Here is an 18267-nt window from a genome sequence, read left to right as displayed (position 1 = left end):
CTAAATCTCCAAGCACTAACAAATACTCGGGGATCACACGAGTGTGCTCGGGGAGACTGGAACGCGTATGCTCGCTCATCACCACTAAGGACTCCTTCACACGTCAGTTTTTCTCACATTAGTGCTGTCCCCATATATGTGGGGTAATGCATCAAACCATTTTTTATTTTTCTCCTCTTACTGAGTGGTCAGCAGAAAACCATCAAGACTTGTCCAATATTGATCCAGGTGTTCAAGTTCGACAATACAAGTCTATGGGTCATTGAAAAATGTCAGACAGCACTCGGATGCCATTTGTCTGCTGTCAGTTTTTCACATCCTGTTTGATAGAAATGTGAAAACCTCCGTCAGTTTTTTTTTTCGTTTTGTTTTATTTTTTCATCTGAGGAAAAACTGACACAGACGAGACTCTGGCGAAACTCTGACCAAAAACTGACACAAACGAGACTCTGACCAAAAACGGACACAGACAAGACTCTGGCGAAACTCAATTTTTGATCAGACAGTCTCATCTGTGTCAGTTTTTGATCAGACAGAGTCCGTTTCGTCAGGGTCTCGTCTGTGTCAGTTTTTGATCACATGCAGAGTCTGAGTTTTGCCAGGGTCTCCTCTGTGTTAGTTTTTGATCAGAGTTTCGTCAGATGAGACTCTGACTAAACTCTGATCAAAAAAGTTGATGAAGCTCAAACCATTTTGTCATGTACGAGAAAAATCAATATGTAAATGCATATAGCAACACAGGACATTCATTCTCTCCACAACATTAATACAGTGAGGTGGGCCATGGCTGTAAAAACAGTTTGAGGTTCAATATTTTTTTTGTTTAAGGGGCTGTCCACTATTTGAACAAATCCTTTTTAGTGGCTGTTTCCACTTATACTCTGGCGCCGTTCCGGCGATGTCGGCATTGGCTCCCATGAGGCTTGCATGAATTGTCATGTGAGCCCTGCAGCCAATCAGCAGCCACTTCCCTCTCGCTTCTTTCGGACGTAATGGACATTTGGAGGAGATCCGAGAGCAGCAGCTCTCACTTCTTTCGGTGTGTCAGTTTCTTCCAAACTAAGTGAGTTTGAAGCCGTCTCTGATTGGCAACAGCGCTCATGTGAGACATCGCTGGAACGGCACCGGAGGTAAAAATAGGCTGTTATTTTATAACGGGAACCTAGCAATTGAGGAGAGGTTGTCAGAATAATGGACAACCCCTTTCATTTTTAAACCTACATCAGTAAAATGACTGCTATAGTCTGCTTGTTAAGGATGTCTCCACTCCTTATTTGCACTAGTTTTTATAGGCTCGGTTTACCGGCAATTAAAGGCATATACATGTATTCTTATATGTTGGGGTACTTTTAGTGGTGCTTTTACTCAGGGGCGTAGCTAAAAGAATGGGTGGGGCCAGGAGGCGCCAAGAAGCTTCTTCACCTTGGCAAGTATATTTAGATACGCTGGTAGGACATCAAACAGAATCGGTGCCCGAGATGAAGGAAAAACTTTCTACAACTTTTTAGCCTATTTTTTTTATGTTGTATCCCCACTTACAAACCTTACTGAAACAAGAGTTATCATAGTGAACAGGAAAAATATTAATCACAAATGAGTTTTTTTTTTTTTTCAAATTTGACTCATTTTTAGGTTAAATTACTGTATTTCTGTCTGCATAGTTTACTATTCTCTGCTAGACAATTTTTAGAGCAAATACATTCAAACAGTTGTAAAACAAATGGAAAAATTGAATTAAATAACTCCTAGGTTTTCACATTTTTGCACAACACAAATACATATTTTCTTTTTACAACCTGCTACATATCAAGCTTACATTACATTAGCAAATGTCTTTAGACGATTTCTGTTTTAACAAATCAACAGCCTAAAACTAAGAGAAAAACGGAGCAAGGGGGAATATTAGGAAAAATAGCAAGAATATCCTTCTAGTACATAAGGAAAATATAACCAATAAAATAAGAACCTACTTTTTTTTTTAGAAAAAAAACGTAAGTGAACTTAAAATGCAAATTCAAATTACACATTTTTTTGGAACAACAAAAATTATTTTTTAGTTTGTTGCTTTTATTTGTTTATTAGAGCAGCAATTAAGCTTTTTTAAAATGCTTAAAAAAATTCTGGGAACCTGTTTTGAGGCTGCAAATAAAAGGTAACGATATAGATATATGTTTCAAATATCTGGGTCATCAATCTATATAAGATAACATCCAGTATAAATGCATTGCATGTTTATTGTTTTGTTTTTTTACATTACTTTGTACAGACATATAAATGAAGTATCACTGAAAAATATAGAAAATTAAGAAGTGTTCTTTGTTCAGAAATAAGAAGACTAAGATTATTATTATTGGCCTGTGAAGTAATCGGAATAGTATATTGGGTACATCAGGTCGGGTTGTGGTTACGGCTAATCTTGTCGAAGTTTATCAGTTTTTAGCTATTATTTTCTGACAACTGCGGGGCTGAAGTAGGAAAAATAGAGCTTTCAAATGATCCTTCGACCCATCTCGAGGAGGCAGTGTACTGAGGAACAAGGAAGATAAATTGGGAAAGTTGTAGTTTATTCTCTTCAGCGTTGTCTATGACTCGTTCTATTCCACCGGATTTCTCCAAACGTTTCCTCAGCTAAAGAGTGGAGCGTAGACTTTCATTTGTAAGAAGTTATTTCACCCCAGGCATGCTTTAATTATAGCGGATTCAGTAGACGCTTACATCTCCGATGTTTGGTAAAAGCATTGCTAGCATTATAATCTTCAGTCTCACCTCTTCTCCTAGTAATAAAAATAAAAGATGACCATTGACGATGAGGTTTAGCACGCAACAGAATAATAACTTCATTTTTGTTTTTATTTTTTTTATTTTTACCAGATATAAATTTATTACTTTTATCATTTGTCAATTCGGACAATAAAGAAACTAAAAACATTTGGAAAAAAGATATCCTCTAAGTTCAGTAATTTTATTTCACAATGGATAAAAGTAATTTCAAACTTTTCATTTTTCGCACGGAACAAAAATGCAATCTGTCAAGGACGAATATGAACTTTTTTTTTTTTCTTTCCTCTTGTGCCAAAAATGTAGACTCCATTATTGCCCGTTTTGTAATGCTGACAAAGATAAAATTACGGTAACCATTAAGTATTCGATTTAAAACCATAACCCCATGAAGAAATGACGGAGAGTGGCATCTTTGTCCTTCCTCAATAAAAGTATTTAGTAAACTTTGTTCTGAGTCGTATTGGTTTCACACTGGCAGACATAAGTTCTCTGACCTACTAAATGCTTTGTGGTATAAAGCGTTTGATGTCAATGAATGATTAACCATGGGTGCTTTGATATTCTGCCGCAAAGTTAAGATCCTATCCCAGTATGTAGTAAGTGAAATGATAATATTAATGGGAAATACCTCCAATTACAAATGTAGTATAGTTCTTCTGATGAGCTGTGTCGCTTACCCCATGTGCAGGACATTGCAATAGCTTTGGTTATGACCACTAACTACTGTCACTTAATGAGTGGTCATAACCATGGGTACCTAACCTACGGCAATGCCCTGCACATGGGGTAAGCGACACAGCTCATCAGAAGAACTATACTACATTTCTAATTGGAGGCTTATGCCTATATTTTTATTATTACACCTACTACATATTGTAATAGGATCTTGGAGATGGGAATACTCCTTAAAACAAACTATTAGTTTATGAAAGGAAATTGCTTGAATGTAGCAATTTCTTCAAAATCTTTTTGTTAAATTTTTTTTTTTTTATATCAAATGTATGTACAAAGTACAGCAACATGTTTACATTATTTCTGAATTTCAGCTCTGAATGACCATAGTTTATTTGAGAAAAAAAAAAAAAAAAAACTTGATTAAAATGTGTTATTTTGTGGATTTGTTGTGTTTTTTTGTTTCTTTTTAACTACCTAAACTGTTTGGGCCCATACAATGTTTCCCTAAGTATGACGTACTGTGTTATTGATTTAAAAGCTTCTAATTATAAAAAAATGAAAAAAAAAATCAAATTTCTGAAATTATGGACAACAAAAACCATACATGTGTTTGTTGCTGTGATGTATGCCTTGTACCAATGCATGGTGATATACTTGATAGCCTTGATGAGTTTGGTGTTGATAGGGTAATCCGATGTGTGTTCATGCCACAATACGCACTACAATACTGAACAATTGTATTCACACTTGTGTTTGTTGAATATTGGATGTGATTCTTTTGTCATGTGTTTCTATACCAATTTTTTTTTCACAGAGAAAATTCTTTGATGGAATACCATCTGTTTTTCTCGAAAGTATTTTGTGATGAAGGGTTTACAAAAAGTTAAAATGAGCTATGAAGGATCCCACATCCCATCTTTTAGATCTTTATTTTATAATCTGATGCTCATGGACTGTTGCCTATTTGTTATGATGATTATTTTTTCACTCCCGTACTTTCATAAATGTACAAAATGGGTTCTCAATGGCTACAAGGTCTAAAGTTCTATTTTTTATGAGAGTAATCTATGGAAATGCATGTTACTTTATTTGTGTCATTGATTGATGCTGACATATCATCATCTCACCCCCCATTTAAGAATTCAGCCATACTCTTAACACTGCAGATGAAGATTTTATCTAGAATAGAAATCTGGAAACTTGACAACACAACAAAGTTAATATCTGCGCTCAAACCCAGCATGGCACTTTTTTTTTTTCAGAAGTCTTTCGTTTACCCATAGTTTTTCCTTAGCACTATTAACAATTGTTGCCTTACTCATGAAAGCCTTTCTGATCAGATTTTAAAATTTTGCAAAAAAAAAATGAAATAGGTGGGTTAATTTCTCTCCAAATTTTTGGAAACAAAAAAAATAAAAATTAAACTGTGATTGTTCATGTGATGTGTTGTACCTCTGTTCACTTGTAATGGGATCATGGTATTTTTTTTTCCACTGTTCAACTGGAAATTTCCATATGTTAATAAAACAAACTAATTGTCAGTTTCAAGGTGTATTTTATATAATAAAATTTAATTAAAAAAATGAACCCTTATTACCCATAAATAATTTCTGCACACATTCCCAATCCCATTGCTGCCATGAGTGTACCCCAGAATACTGACCACTGTTATGCATCAAAGTACAACCACAAAAAAAAAAGTTGTAACACTGTGTATGATTTAAAGAAAACAAGAATGCAACAATTTGGAAAATCTGTTATAGCCAGATTTTATTCACAACAGAACATTGATCAGCATGTAAATGTTAAACTTTTGTTAATTTCATTTTAATAAAAATTAACTCATTTTTAAATTGATGGTATAATAAAAAAAATATTGTACTGTCAGCCAGAAAAATGTAATAAATACTTTTATGTCCAAAAATGACAAAAGTATTCTAGAAGTGATACTTTTAGTGGCTAACCAGAAGAATTAGGTTTGCAAGCTTTAAGAGCACAGAGGCTCCTATAGGTAGTTTACTAATTAATTGTACCATGTGCATCAGCACTAAAGATAAGGCCCTGGCAGGTTAAGTAAAGTACTCTTGGTAAGCAGGACTATAGAGTAGTACTGGGTTGTGGTGAAGGAGTGAGAAACAGTGAATGCAGAGGACAAGTGGAGAGTGTAAAGAGGTAACGAAAACAAAAAAGGAAGGAAGGATGCTGTTTGGAAAGGAAACGTTCACATGATTTTGTACCCGTGATCTCTTGTACATACTCGCCACCAAGTTCCTGTTCAGTAAAAAAAAAAATTATTTTTGAATGGTAGTGTCTCTCATTGAACTGTCCAGCATCTGGTCTTGGCCAACCAGCAACATCAGTTACTTGTGGCCTGCAAGCAAAAGTCCACATACGCAGCCTGGACCCCCATTTTCATCTAACATGCTGGGTCGCAAGAGACGAGTACCTCGCCCATGGCACGTTACTCTAAGGGTATGTGCACACATTGCAGATTCGTTTACGGATTCTGAAAAATCCGCAGGTTAAGCGCCCTGCGTTTTACCTGCAGATTTACAGTGGAATTCGCCTATGGATTCCTATTATGGAATAGGTGTAAAACGCTGCGGAATCCGCACAAAGAATTGACATGCTGCAGAAAATAAACAGTTTCTGCGTGGAATTTTCCACAGCATGTGCACTGTGGATTTGGTTTTCCATAGGTTTACATGGTACTGTGAACCGCATGGAAAACTGCTGCAAATCCGCAGCTTCAAATCCGCAACTTGTGCACATAGCCTAATGGCCAACACTAGTGATAAGCGAGTGTACTCGTTGCTCGAGTTTTCCCGAGCACGCTCGGGTGACCTCCGAGTCTTTGTTATTGCTTGGAGATATAGTTTATCACCTCAGTTGCATGATTTACGGCTGACAGATACGCTAAATACATGTGGGAATTCCCTAACAAACAGACATAACAAATACTCAGAGGTCACCCAGCTCGGGAAAACTCGAGCAACGAGTACACTCGCTCATCACTAGCCAACACCAAAAGAACATTGACTGCTCTGTACACAACTTGGGTATCACAAAGTGCTGATATGCTACAAATGACTTGCCATGCCAGCTTTGGCTTATTGAATACCCTCGGGTAAGCCATTTCTATAAACCTTGTTAGTTCTGCCAAAATAATACTTATTTTATTTCCCACACAAAAACGTATTGAAGTTAGTCAATAAGTTGTATGTACACTAAAATAGGTGTAAAAAGTGTTGCGTTAAAAGATTATTTAAAACCCGTCATTAATGTCCAGATTAGCCCATTCTAGGGTGTGATATCTGTCTGTACAGTGAAGGTCCAGTGTGTGCTGGTGACTTTACCCAATGACAGGTGTCTGCTGTCTATTCTCTGCTGCCTGCTATGGAAGTAAATTGACGACATGTACTTAACTTTGAATCCTCAATGAATCCCTGATGAACTGCCTTGAAACAGTGAAAAGTATCAACGTAATTGCTGCAATTGGAGTCATGACATGCTTGTATGTAGTGTAATTACCTGATACTGCTCCCCATCCAACTCTTCACAAGTCTGCTATATGCATCCGGAATACAACGTTTTATCTTTATTGTTCTTCATTTACTGTAAGAACCATATGACGTTATTTCTCAAATGCTCACAGATGTCTAACACTTTCACTAAAGATCCGCTCGCTTCAAAAATAAATGAAAGTGGTTGTGAAGTTTAAGCCTGGCCAGAGGGGTAGGACAACATCAAGGGAGGTTTTCACCCAAAAAGAGATCATGCAACAAGTTTCTCAACAGAAGAATTTGCCTCTCTCCTCAGGAGGCATTACTCACAATAACATTTCTGTAGGGCTTGACGGGCAGAACATATAACAGTAACACCGTTCAATGGAGTTTATATTCTTCCCCTGGCAAGTTACAGTTAATCATCCGGTCTGCCACTGTATTGTTACCTGCCTGAGAAGACCACCATTGTAACACTTTCTAATTATGTTCACGTTAGCTTGGACCAGATAAGTCATGGCTCTTTCCAGCATCTTTTATGTAATCCCAGCCGTACCCCTTTATTAGGCTTTTAACGTACCAATCATTAATGGCTGACACAGGAATTTCAGTATCTAACCAAAAGCCTTTGGAGATGGGCCTTCGGAAACAGTTGCGCACAGCTGCACTATTCTTCCATACTGCTCATTCTTATCTATGGACGTTACAGGATGGCATAACTCAGCAACATGCCACCCATTCTGGAGACCCACCATCTGTGGCTGGCTGGTGCATGAATGGCTAGGAAGTGACCAACCCTTTAAAAAAAAAAGTCTGCTCAAACCAAGCATAAAACTCAGTGACATGGCCAAACAGTTCGGTGCACGTTTCCACATGCTGGCTTTCCATCTGTCACCACTAGAGAAGAGCGAACATACTTGGGTAAGGTGTTATCCAAGCATGATCGTGTGCCAACCGAGAGGCTTCGGCGTGCTCGAATATTATGTTTGAGTTCCCGCGGCTGCCTGCTTGTTAGGCAGTCCCTCCATGTGTTGTGGCTGTCGAACAGCCTCGAGACATGCAGGGACTCGAACATAATATTCGAGTACACCAAAAACTCTGTTGGTACACGAGCATGCTTATCTGAGCCCATTTGCTCATCACTAGTCACCACCCTTTACTCTTTGCTCTGGTTTCACAATACAGATGGAAACAATTAGGTGAGGAGATGCTTTAAACTACTTGGCCATGCCAAGTGTTCAGCAAGAACCTGTGTTTGATTTGACCAGTCATGTTGTGCTGACCTCCCCCCTTACAGTCACGCTGCAATATTCCACTGCAGCCAATCAATAAAGACTGGAACAGCGACAGAGAAGCATCTCTGGATGGCGAGTATTACTTCTTTTGTCATTATGTTAACTGCAAGCCCAATGATAAATACAAAACATTCCCAGGAAACCCCTTAAATGTCATACAGTACAGTTCATTGTAACATATTTTAGACAGCAATACCTACTATCCGAAGATACGCCAATGCTCCAATCTTTGTTGACAGGCTACATCAGTGATGTCACGAGTCTTACGACTACAGCACATTGGCCAGCTGCAGCCAAATTAAGTGCACTGTAGTCATGAGGTTTCCTCTGGAGCCAGTCGGCAAAGACCAGAACGGCAGAAGAGACTTTACTGGACCTGGGTTGGACGAGTATTGCGGTGTTTGAGATTTGCAACATCTACAAGTCCAAGGATTAAAATGATCCTGAATAACCCCTTCTTGGGGAGGAACACCCACTGATGTACTTCATTTATGGGGCATCTCTTTCATTCTATTCAATGCCTTTATTTCTTTATGTACAATGCACTTATCCTTGGGCTTTAAATGGTAAACGAACTAAGAGAATTTGTAATTACACCAATTCTGAGAATATGCAAGAACCTTTTTGCTTTATTGTTCATTCTCACGAAACATTTGTATGCATAGTTTATTCTGAAATCATGATATGCACACCTATATGTTATCCATTGCTTTTTGAAAGTTTCCACCCTTTATGGAGTTGAGGACCTGCGCAGATCAGAAGTAGAACTACAGTATTTAACAGTTTTACCACAAGGTGGCATAAGTTGCGAAGAACTTGTAGGCCAGTTTGGCCACATTCCCTCCCGCTAAGCTCCACCTGCTTTTCAATGAGTTGCATTTGTTGTCAGGGACTGGTGGAAAAATGGAAAAAGTTGCAACATTTTGTAATCTGATGAATCTGACTAAATCAATTAATGCAAAAGAAATATATAAAAAGCATACATCAATAGGCTAGTGATACAGGATGATTGTATATTCCCTCCTAACCATAGGTGATGTCATGCAAATTATGAAGTTCCTGATGACTGATCTCATGCACAATGTGCAACAGCAGATATTGCGGAATTACAGAAGCATTCTTCTCGTGTGAAATTAGAAGAGAATATCTATGCTAGGGTATGCACTCAATATCTTTTTCTGGTGGGTGAGATCCGCTGAGTCTTTCAGCGTTGAGATACTCCAGGAAAGCCATTTTTTTTTTGTTTGTTTTTTTTTTACAGTCTTTTCCTGAGCTCTTTTTTGATTGACTTTTAACATTGTTGTAGCATCTTATCTACTGGCGTCCTCATTGATTTGTATTGTAAAGGATACAGCGCCTTTAGTGTCTTCAGCGGAATTTGCCTGAAGAATAGATGGGTGATTTCTTTTCACTACTTTGTTTCTTTATATGTGAAGCGGTTAAAAGTAGTTCAAAACCCTGAACATGTGAGCTGAACGTCATTTTTACATCGCAGTGCATGTGTTCATTCTATTTAGTGCTCTTTCAGGTGGGTTACAGAGCGTAATGTCTGACAAAATAATTGCATCCACATACATTTGTGGAGGGGTTTTATCCCTTTTTTGAGTCAAAATCAGAGGCGGATAAAAAAAAAAAGAAAATTACTTTAATATGAAAATGAATAAAAAAAAAAAAATAGGTTCTGTATTATGACTCTAGTAAGCTGGTGCAGAACTGTAGAGAAATGCTGTTGATCAAATCTAAGGAATGTTACGTAAAGTTATAGCCACTAGTGATGAGCGAGTGTATTTGTTGCTCGGGTTTTCCCGAGCATGCTCGGGTGGTCTCCGAGTATTTATGACTGCTCTTAGATTAAGTTTTCATCACCCCACCTGAATGATTTACAGCTACTAGACAGCTTGATTACATGTATATTACAATATAGTGCACAGCAATGTCAAAACTTTACCATACATTTTGCCCAAGAATATAATTAACTTTTGACAATCTTTTCATCCCCAATTATTCAATCTTTTCCTAAGGAGATGTAATATGAAATGTTAAGCAGGTAGGTACACGTACAGAAAGAAAGAATGTGGCAGTAGTTGTAGTATAGATCTGGCATTTACGTGTGTCAAATTTTAGTAATAAAAAAAAAGTTTTTCAATAAAAGACATGCACAGTTTAAAGTCTACTTTTTTTCATTATTTTTTTCTATTTAATAAAATTCAACACCTTTCCCAAAAATGATAAAATAAGAAGTGCTAGGTAGGTACACAACCAAAAATTCAGCAACAGAATGCAGCATTAGGGTGGTGTGTATAGATGTAACATTTGACTAGTAAAACAGAAGTGCATGAAAATTATTTGTGATTTGCAAAGTTTGGGAAGTAGACAGCCACAGTTAAATGTCTGGATTTTGGGGGATTTTTTATTATATTTGTGAAGAAAACCAAATTTGGTTGAAACAGAAAAACTGTGATAAGTAAGCACACCATCTCACTGCTTTCATTTTTTTTTCTTTTGTGTTGTCTTGCTTCTGCATTTTAGTGGACTAATTATGAAGTGAAAAAAAATTGAGTAATTGAATTCTAAATGCAGCAGGACTTATGCCATCTCCACCACATAGTCAGGTGCAGATGACATTGTATTCTTTCATCTGAGAAAATTGGGTCGATTATGCAAATCACACTCTGGTCAAACTCTGATCAGAGTGTGATCCAATTCTCTCAAATAAAGAGAAAGAAAAAAAATTCTCCATTTCCTCCAATCAAACTCGGGCATGCAGCAATTTTGTTCCTCAGACAAGCTTAGTCTGAGGGAAAAATCCTACATGTTCACGGCCCAATAGAGTAACATTTGTCCTAGTGAATCCAATGATTTGTCAATTGATACTCGAACCAAAAAAACATCCATGTTCATGGGCCCTGTTACTAATCAATCACACTAAGTCTGGCGTCTTTCCCATCTCTTTCTCCCCCTTCAATTGAATCTCTGTCTTAGGCCGGGGTCACACTTGCGAGTGCAATGCGCGAGTCTCTCGCCTCATTACCCGGGACTGGACCGTTCAGCTGCATAGAAGTACATGCAGCCGCACACTCCGGTCCCAAGTGCCGGCGGCAGTGCCGAGTATTGATACGACAGTTTCTCGCATTGCACTCGCAAGTGTGACCCCGGCCTTAAGCTATGTGCCCACGACCCAAAGGAGCAGCATTCAAAGCACTGCCTTCTATTGGTCACTGAACAGTGTGGATTTACCACATTCAATACATTCTATTGATTACATTTGTAAGGCTAGGTTCACATTGCATTTGTGCCATCCCATTAATGGATCCGTTAAACGGATGCACTAACGCTGATGCACAAAATCTCTTCACTACAATCGCGCTAACGCATGGTACCATTGCATTGGCATGCGTTAGCATTAGAGGTCTATGCACAATGAACGCGTCCGTTCGCTGTGTGCTAGACCTAACCCGAAACCTATACCCGAAAACGCTGTAGACCGCCGATTTCGACATGCGTTACACTATTGAAGTCTATGGGTGGGTTAACAGATCCATTACATAGCATTAGTGCCACTAAGTAACGGATCCGTTAAACGGATTGCCCAAACGCAATGTGAACCTAGCCTTACGGAGACTGGCATTTCTGCAAGAGACATTGACATGCTGCGGTCCTGAAAGACGTGCCGCGTGTCAGTTTTAGCAGGTGATCTACAGGCAAACACATGCTAAGGCTAGTTTCACAGTAGCGTTCGGCAGGGCTGCGGATGGCAGTCTTCTTCCTCTGTTAAGCCCTGCCCACTGCTGCACCTCTTCCTTCAGCTCCGCCTACGTCTGCATGCTTCCCCTATCTTTAACATTGGGTATACAGGCCATGCGGATGCCTCCGCATGCGCCATTTTGCTGCTGCACTGACTGCAACAAAATGCAACATGTTGCGCTCAACGCAGTTCAGCGCAGAGTCAAAACGACGCATGCGGAGGCTTCCGCATACATCCGCATGGCCTGCGTACCCAATGTTAAAGATAGGGTACGCAGGACGCATGCAGATATAGGCGGAGCTGAAGGAAGAGGTGCAGCAGTGGGCGGGGCTTAACAGAGGAAGAAGGCTGCCATCCGCAGCCCTGCCGAACGCTAGTGTGAAACTAGCCATAGTGAACATGGGATTTCTAGAAATCCCATTCACTATGCTGTAACATCTGGCTGTGGTTTTGACACTGCATAAATATGTAGTGTCAAAACCGCAGCAATCCCTGATCATGGACATGTACCTTATGGTGCAGACTTACAGCTGTATAACAAGGACGACGATCACATTGCAATGCTGAGACTGGCCTGCGGCTCTCCTGTTCAGACCGTGACAGCTCCATAGAAATGCATGCTGTCACACTTGGGTCAGGAGAACCTCTGGCTAGTCAGAACTTTGCAATGTGATCATTGCCCATGATATACAGCTGGCTGTCTGCACCCATATTCACAGACTACTGTTACTCGAATCTTCACTGCTGCAGTTATTCAACATATTACAGTCTGGAGTATTTGGCCAATGTTTTAGAGCACACTCTTCCTGTCTCTACTGCTGAGCTGTGAGCGCCCATGTCCTCTCACCATCCTAAAATAGCTACTGCAATCCCTGCTTAGGATTTTATACAGGTTATAGTCTCCCCTGAATGGCAATGCTATGCCATGTGATACAATAGCTGCTAGACATCAAGGGGAAGCCCGCACAGTTGTCCTTGGGGTCTATGTGTAAAAAAAGTAGCCACCCTTCTGAAAATGTGTGTGAATTAAATTACAAATTGTTTAAATTCACCGAGACCTTCAAATTTCATAAAATTAGTCTCAAATTTGATTGTATTGTGTTAACTACCGAATAAACTCATGCAGAAAAAAAACGCTGCATAGACACAATTGCATGAAAATACCACAAACACCACATTAAAATGGAAAATGAACCAACAAGGCCCTCGGTTGTGGCAATAAGCTGTATGGTCAATTGTTTGCAGGACACCCAGGATATCGTTACCATCAATGAAAGGGATGCCTTCTACAGCCATGCGTTTAGATCTTCGCTCTAAAAGCAAACTGGTGGAACCATTTATGGCTTCCGAAAGGGAGTCAAACTTAATGCATTACCTGGATAAGCTGTGTTCAGTGCTTGTCAAAGCTTTTCCCGAGTAAACACCTGCTGACCGCCCATCTGACCTGGAGGCTTCTTTATGCTCTCTGCAAGCCCAATACTTTCGCGCCTGTGCCAGTACGAGGGCTACAAAAAGCTGAGGCAGCAGCAAAGATTACAATATATATATTACGTGATGGAACAGATGTTTTATCTTCTAACCTGACACACTTCAGTAAGCAAAGACTCATTGCTTTTAAATACAGGTTTAGTTGTACCTGGATTGTACCCTTTCTCTAGTAGGTACCCCAAGTCCTGACTGCACTTATTTCTTGGTCAGAAGATTGCCAGTGATTAGATTGGCCATAGCATCTGCTTGCCTGTCCATTGTTTTCTACACTGTTCTGCTGCCAGTGCCAATGCCCATCTCCCAGCAGAGAATCTCCTGCTTGTCCATCATGTTATTGCCATACTGTGCTGCAGGGGCTGCCAGCACTGGCTCTAAACAGCCGGACATCTCCTTACCTGCTGCATTATCATCCATCCTGTGTGTTTACAGCCCGTTCCATGCCCGCCATTTTGTTAATTTTGCTCCATAGCTTTACTATATGTGCACTGTACAGTGTAGGGTTCCTAGCAGCAGTAAACAGTTTCATCCATTTGCACCACCAGTGTACAAAGCACCAACAGAGCAGTCATATGTCCCCAAAAGGGATAATTTTTGGACCATTTTTACATTTTAAAAAGCATAAAATGTCTGATACTGCCAGGGGTGTTATTAAACAGATATGCTGAGGCCACTTTGACATTACTTAGACATTATTCAGACATCCATGAATCACAGATAGGACATGAACCCATTAAAGTCTATAGAGCTATACCTACAGTGGCGTTTGCCCCCTTCCGGATTTCTTATTGCTTTGTATGTTTGTCACACTTAAATATTTCAGATCACAAAAATTTAAATATAACAATGATAATACAAAATGCTGTTTTTTAAAGAAGGTCTTTATTATTAAGGGAAAAAGAAATCAGCAAAAGTCCCATCAGTCTATGCCAGTGGCTGGAGGTAAACTTTTTACCTCCGATCACAGCTGCGGCTCACTCCGTCATTTGACAGTGTGGGAACTGTGGTTGTCTGACCGGTGGTAACGATTAAACCGTCGATCAGAAGCAGTGTTTTCCGTGCTGTCATATGTATGACAGCATGGCAAACACTGGATGTTCGGACCCCCCATTCAAGTAAATGGGGTACGGGTACTGTTCTGGCACCCAAACCCAAACTTTTTTTTAACTGTTCGGCCGGACCCGAGCAAGGGTCAGCCCATCTCTATTCATGACTCCACCATAAGAAAAAGACTGGGGAAAAAAAAGGCATGCATGGTAGAGTTCCAAGACAGAAACCACAGTTGAGCAAAAAGAACATATAGGCTCGACTCAGTTTTGCCACAAAACATCTTGACGATAGCCAAGACATTTGGGATAATTCTCTGTGGACTGACAAGACAAAACCTAAACTTTTTGGAAGGTGTTTATCCAATTACATCTGGCGTAGAAGTTACACGACATTTCAGAAAAGGAACATCATACCAACAATCAAATATGGCTGTAGTGTGAGGGTCTGGGGTTCTTTTGCTTCAAGACCTGGAAGACTTGCTGTAGTAAATGGAACCATAAATTCTGCTGCCTACCAAAAAATCCTGAAGGAGAATGTCCGTACGTCTGTTGGTGACCTAAGGCCAGCGTCACACTAGCAGTATTTGGTCAGTATTTTACATCAGTATTTGTAAGCCAAAACCAGGAGTGGAACAAATAGAGGAAAAGTATAAGGGTTTGTTTCCATTTGCGAGAAACATGTCCGTGTCTTGCATGTGGAAACCAAGCTCTGGTGCCGGCACTTGGGAGCGGAGCATGCGGCCGCATAGGAACACATGGAGCCGCACGCTCCGCTCTGGAGTGCCGGCGCCAGAGCTTGGTTTCCACATGCGAGACACGGACGTGTTTCTCGCAAGTGGAAACAAGCCCTAATAGAAACATGTGCACCACTTCTGCATTTATCACCCACTCCTGGTTTTGGCTTATAAATACTGATCAAATACTTCTAGTGTGACGGCAGCGTAATGCTGAAGCGCACTTGTGTTATACAGCAGGAAAATGATCCAAAACACACCAGCAAGTCCGCTTCTGAACAGCTTAAGAAAAAATAAAGACTTTGGAGTGGACTAATCAAAGTCCTGACCTTAATCTGATTGAGATGCTGTGACATGACCTTAAAAAGGTGGTTCATGCTCGGAAACCCTACAATGTGTCTGAATTGCAACAATTCTGCAAAGGTGAATGGGCCAAAATTCCTCCAGAGTACAGTAAAAGACTCATTGCCAGTTATGTCAAACGCTTGATTGCAGTTGTTGCTGCTAAGGTTGGCCCAACCAGTTATTAGGTTTAGGGGCAATCACTATTTCACACAGGGCTCTGTAGGTTTGGATTTCTTTTTCCCTTCATAATAAAGACCTTTTATAAACCATTTATAAACTGCATTTTGAGTTTACCTGGGCTTTGTTTTTCTAATATTTAAATTTGTTTTGTGATCTGAAACATTTATATGTGATAAACATGCAAAAGAATAAGAAATCAGGAAGGGGGCAAAGAGAAGTGTACATTTTTCATTCAAGTCACAGATCAAAATTTCTAATACATGTCTATGGGTCTGTGAAAATGACAAACACCACAAGGATGGCATTGTGCAGCCTGTGAGGGTTATTTTAGACATACATTTTTTTCATGGAGAGAACTTGTACCAAGTATAATCAATGGGGCTGTTCACAAGTCCAATTTTTTTTTGCGCCAAATTGATGAAACATGTCCACTTTTTACCCGAGTGTCAGATAAAAATCAGCAATGCAAATCTATGGGTCCGTGAAAAATGGATTGCTATGTAGAAGGTAGAAAAACGTTGATGAACAATGTTTTGTATTTTTACGTATAAGAAAAATCATTGACGTCTTTTTCAGGCAATTAGAGGCTTTGTGACTTTTTGGGCGGGATATTTCTGCCAAGTGTAAATATATCTTTTATAGGGTCATATAAAAACGAGACATGTTGCATTAGTGTGCATAAGTCCTAAGAATTACACGTGTAATTTATAATGCAGCTTTAGTTGCCTTAATCAGGAGTGCATCGAAAAGGGAAAGTATTAAGAAAGGATTAATACTTTTCTATCCCAGTCCTATGTTTGGCTCAAGAATCTGCACCAAACATTACACTACAAAGTGCACTTGTAACTCCAGACAGGAGTAATAAAAAGAGAGAGAAGTATCAGCTTTATCTTTATGCTTTGTGCCCACAACGAGTTTTTGACGTTGCCTATTTTCATTGCATCAAAAACGCAGCATCTTGTGGTTCAAGCACCGTGGACGGGATTTATAGAAATCTCCTGCCCATTGTGCTTCTTTTTTACACAGTGTAAACGGACTTGTGTGTGTTTCAAATTCATAACATATTAATTTGTCTTGAGAGTATGCAGACCTTTGAGTGCAGATTTTTATCACAGATGCATTAGATGCTGAAAATCTGCAGGTAAAAAATGCACTTGTGTTTAGTGCATTTTAAAGGCAGAAACACATCAAAAACACATGTAATTCGCACATGACTGTATCAATAACGTTCTGTCAAAGCAAACACCAAAGAGTGTCAAAGACAAAGCAGCTTTATTTATAGCGAAATGCCAACAAGTGACAAAAACTGTCAAAAACTAGATAAAAATGCATGTAAAAACACTGCACTTGAAACAAATAAAAAAAAAACCCCACTAGAAACCTACGGTAATTCACATAATAGGTGGAGAAATGGTATTCATCATGAGAATGTAGCCTAATTTAGAGCTTCTTTGTGTGCTATCTTATCGCATCATGGATGGCAAATGGACCGCCACAGGAAGCAGTTAGTCGGCCATATTTCTCGTGCGAGGATCACATTGCATTGCGTAGGCTCTAATGACCTGAGCGTGACAGCTGCATAGAAATGCATGCCAGCACGCTCGGGTCAGGAGAGCTGACAGCCAGTCCGAGAATGGAGATGTGATGTGATTCCTCCACGAGTAATACGGCCATCTGGTTATAAGGGCGCAGTCAACCTGTCGGTACATGTGACCGATTTTCCATGTGGTCCCATGGTCTGTAAGGAAAAACAAAAAAGAATCTGTGTATGCATTACTTTGGTTTTTATATGGACCAGAATAAGTGCATGCAGCGAAATGAACACGGGGTCACTCACATCCACAATTTGTAGTCGCCACTGGCCCGGATTTCCGTACGGCTGTCGGAACTCATCCTAAGGCCGGGGTCACACTTGTGTGTGCAATGCGGGAAACTCGCACAAGTCTCTCGCATCAATACCCGGCACTCGGGACTGGAGTGTGCGGCTACATAGAGATACATGCAGCCACACTCTCCGGTCACGAGTGCCGGCAGCTGTGCCGCGTATAGATGCGTGAGACTCGTGCGAGTTTCCCGCGTTGCACACACAAGTGTGACCCCGGCCTTACACTTTGGCTTTATTCCATTTCCAGCTTTGGCACACAGAGAAATATATATAAAAAATGCCCCAAAAACTCCTTTTTTAAATACTCCCATGCTCTTTTGCCAGAAATAACAGCTCTATTCGACGTTGGATAACATTCATACAGGCGAGACACTTACGTAAAATGTCTTTATCTTGGATCATATACTATGAGCCCCACATGGGATAACGCCATCAGACACCTCACATGTGATCGTTCCGATATGTTATGTGCAGCCTGCAGTTTAACCAAAGAAGGGAAAAAAAAAACTCTGACAAATTGATTCTCATTTCCTCTTTAGAAAAAAAAAAAAAAAGGAAAAAAGCTAAATCATGTGAGTCCTGCCTTTCTC

At 39.8% G+C, this 18267-nt stretch overlaps 1 long non-coding RNA gene across 2 annotated transcripts; it reads right to left on the bottom strand.

Annotated features, from left to right (window-relative positions):
• Nucleotides 1–2039: 2039 nt before the first annotated feature.
• LOC143769771 (uncharacterized) lies at nt 2040–18181 on the bottom strand. Of its 2 annotated transcripts, XR_013214479.1 has the most exons (3): nt 18055–18138; nt 6988–7071; nt 2639–2774 (listed from the first exon to the last, which is right to left on the bottom strand). It is a non-coding gene; the product is annotated as an uncharacterized LOC143769771 (long non-coding RNA). The 2 variants fall into 2 exon arrangements; XR_013214478.1 differs by lacking the exon at nt 6988–7071 and having other exon boundaries at nt 2040–2774; nt 18055–18181.
• Nucleotides 18182–18267: the final 86 nt, after the last annotated feature.

The sequence above is a fragment of the Ranitomeya variabilis genome, chromosome 4 (assembly GCF_051348905.1).
Source record: "Ranitomeya variabilis isolate aRanVar5 chromosome 4, aRanVar5.hap1, whole genome shotgun sequence".
NCBI lineage: Eukaryota > Metazoa > Chordata > Amphibia > Anura > Dendrobatidae > Ranitomeya > Ranitomeya variabilis.
This window is presented reverse-complemented; position numbering and strand designations above follow the sequence as displayed.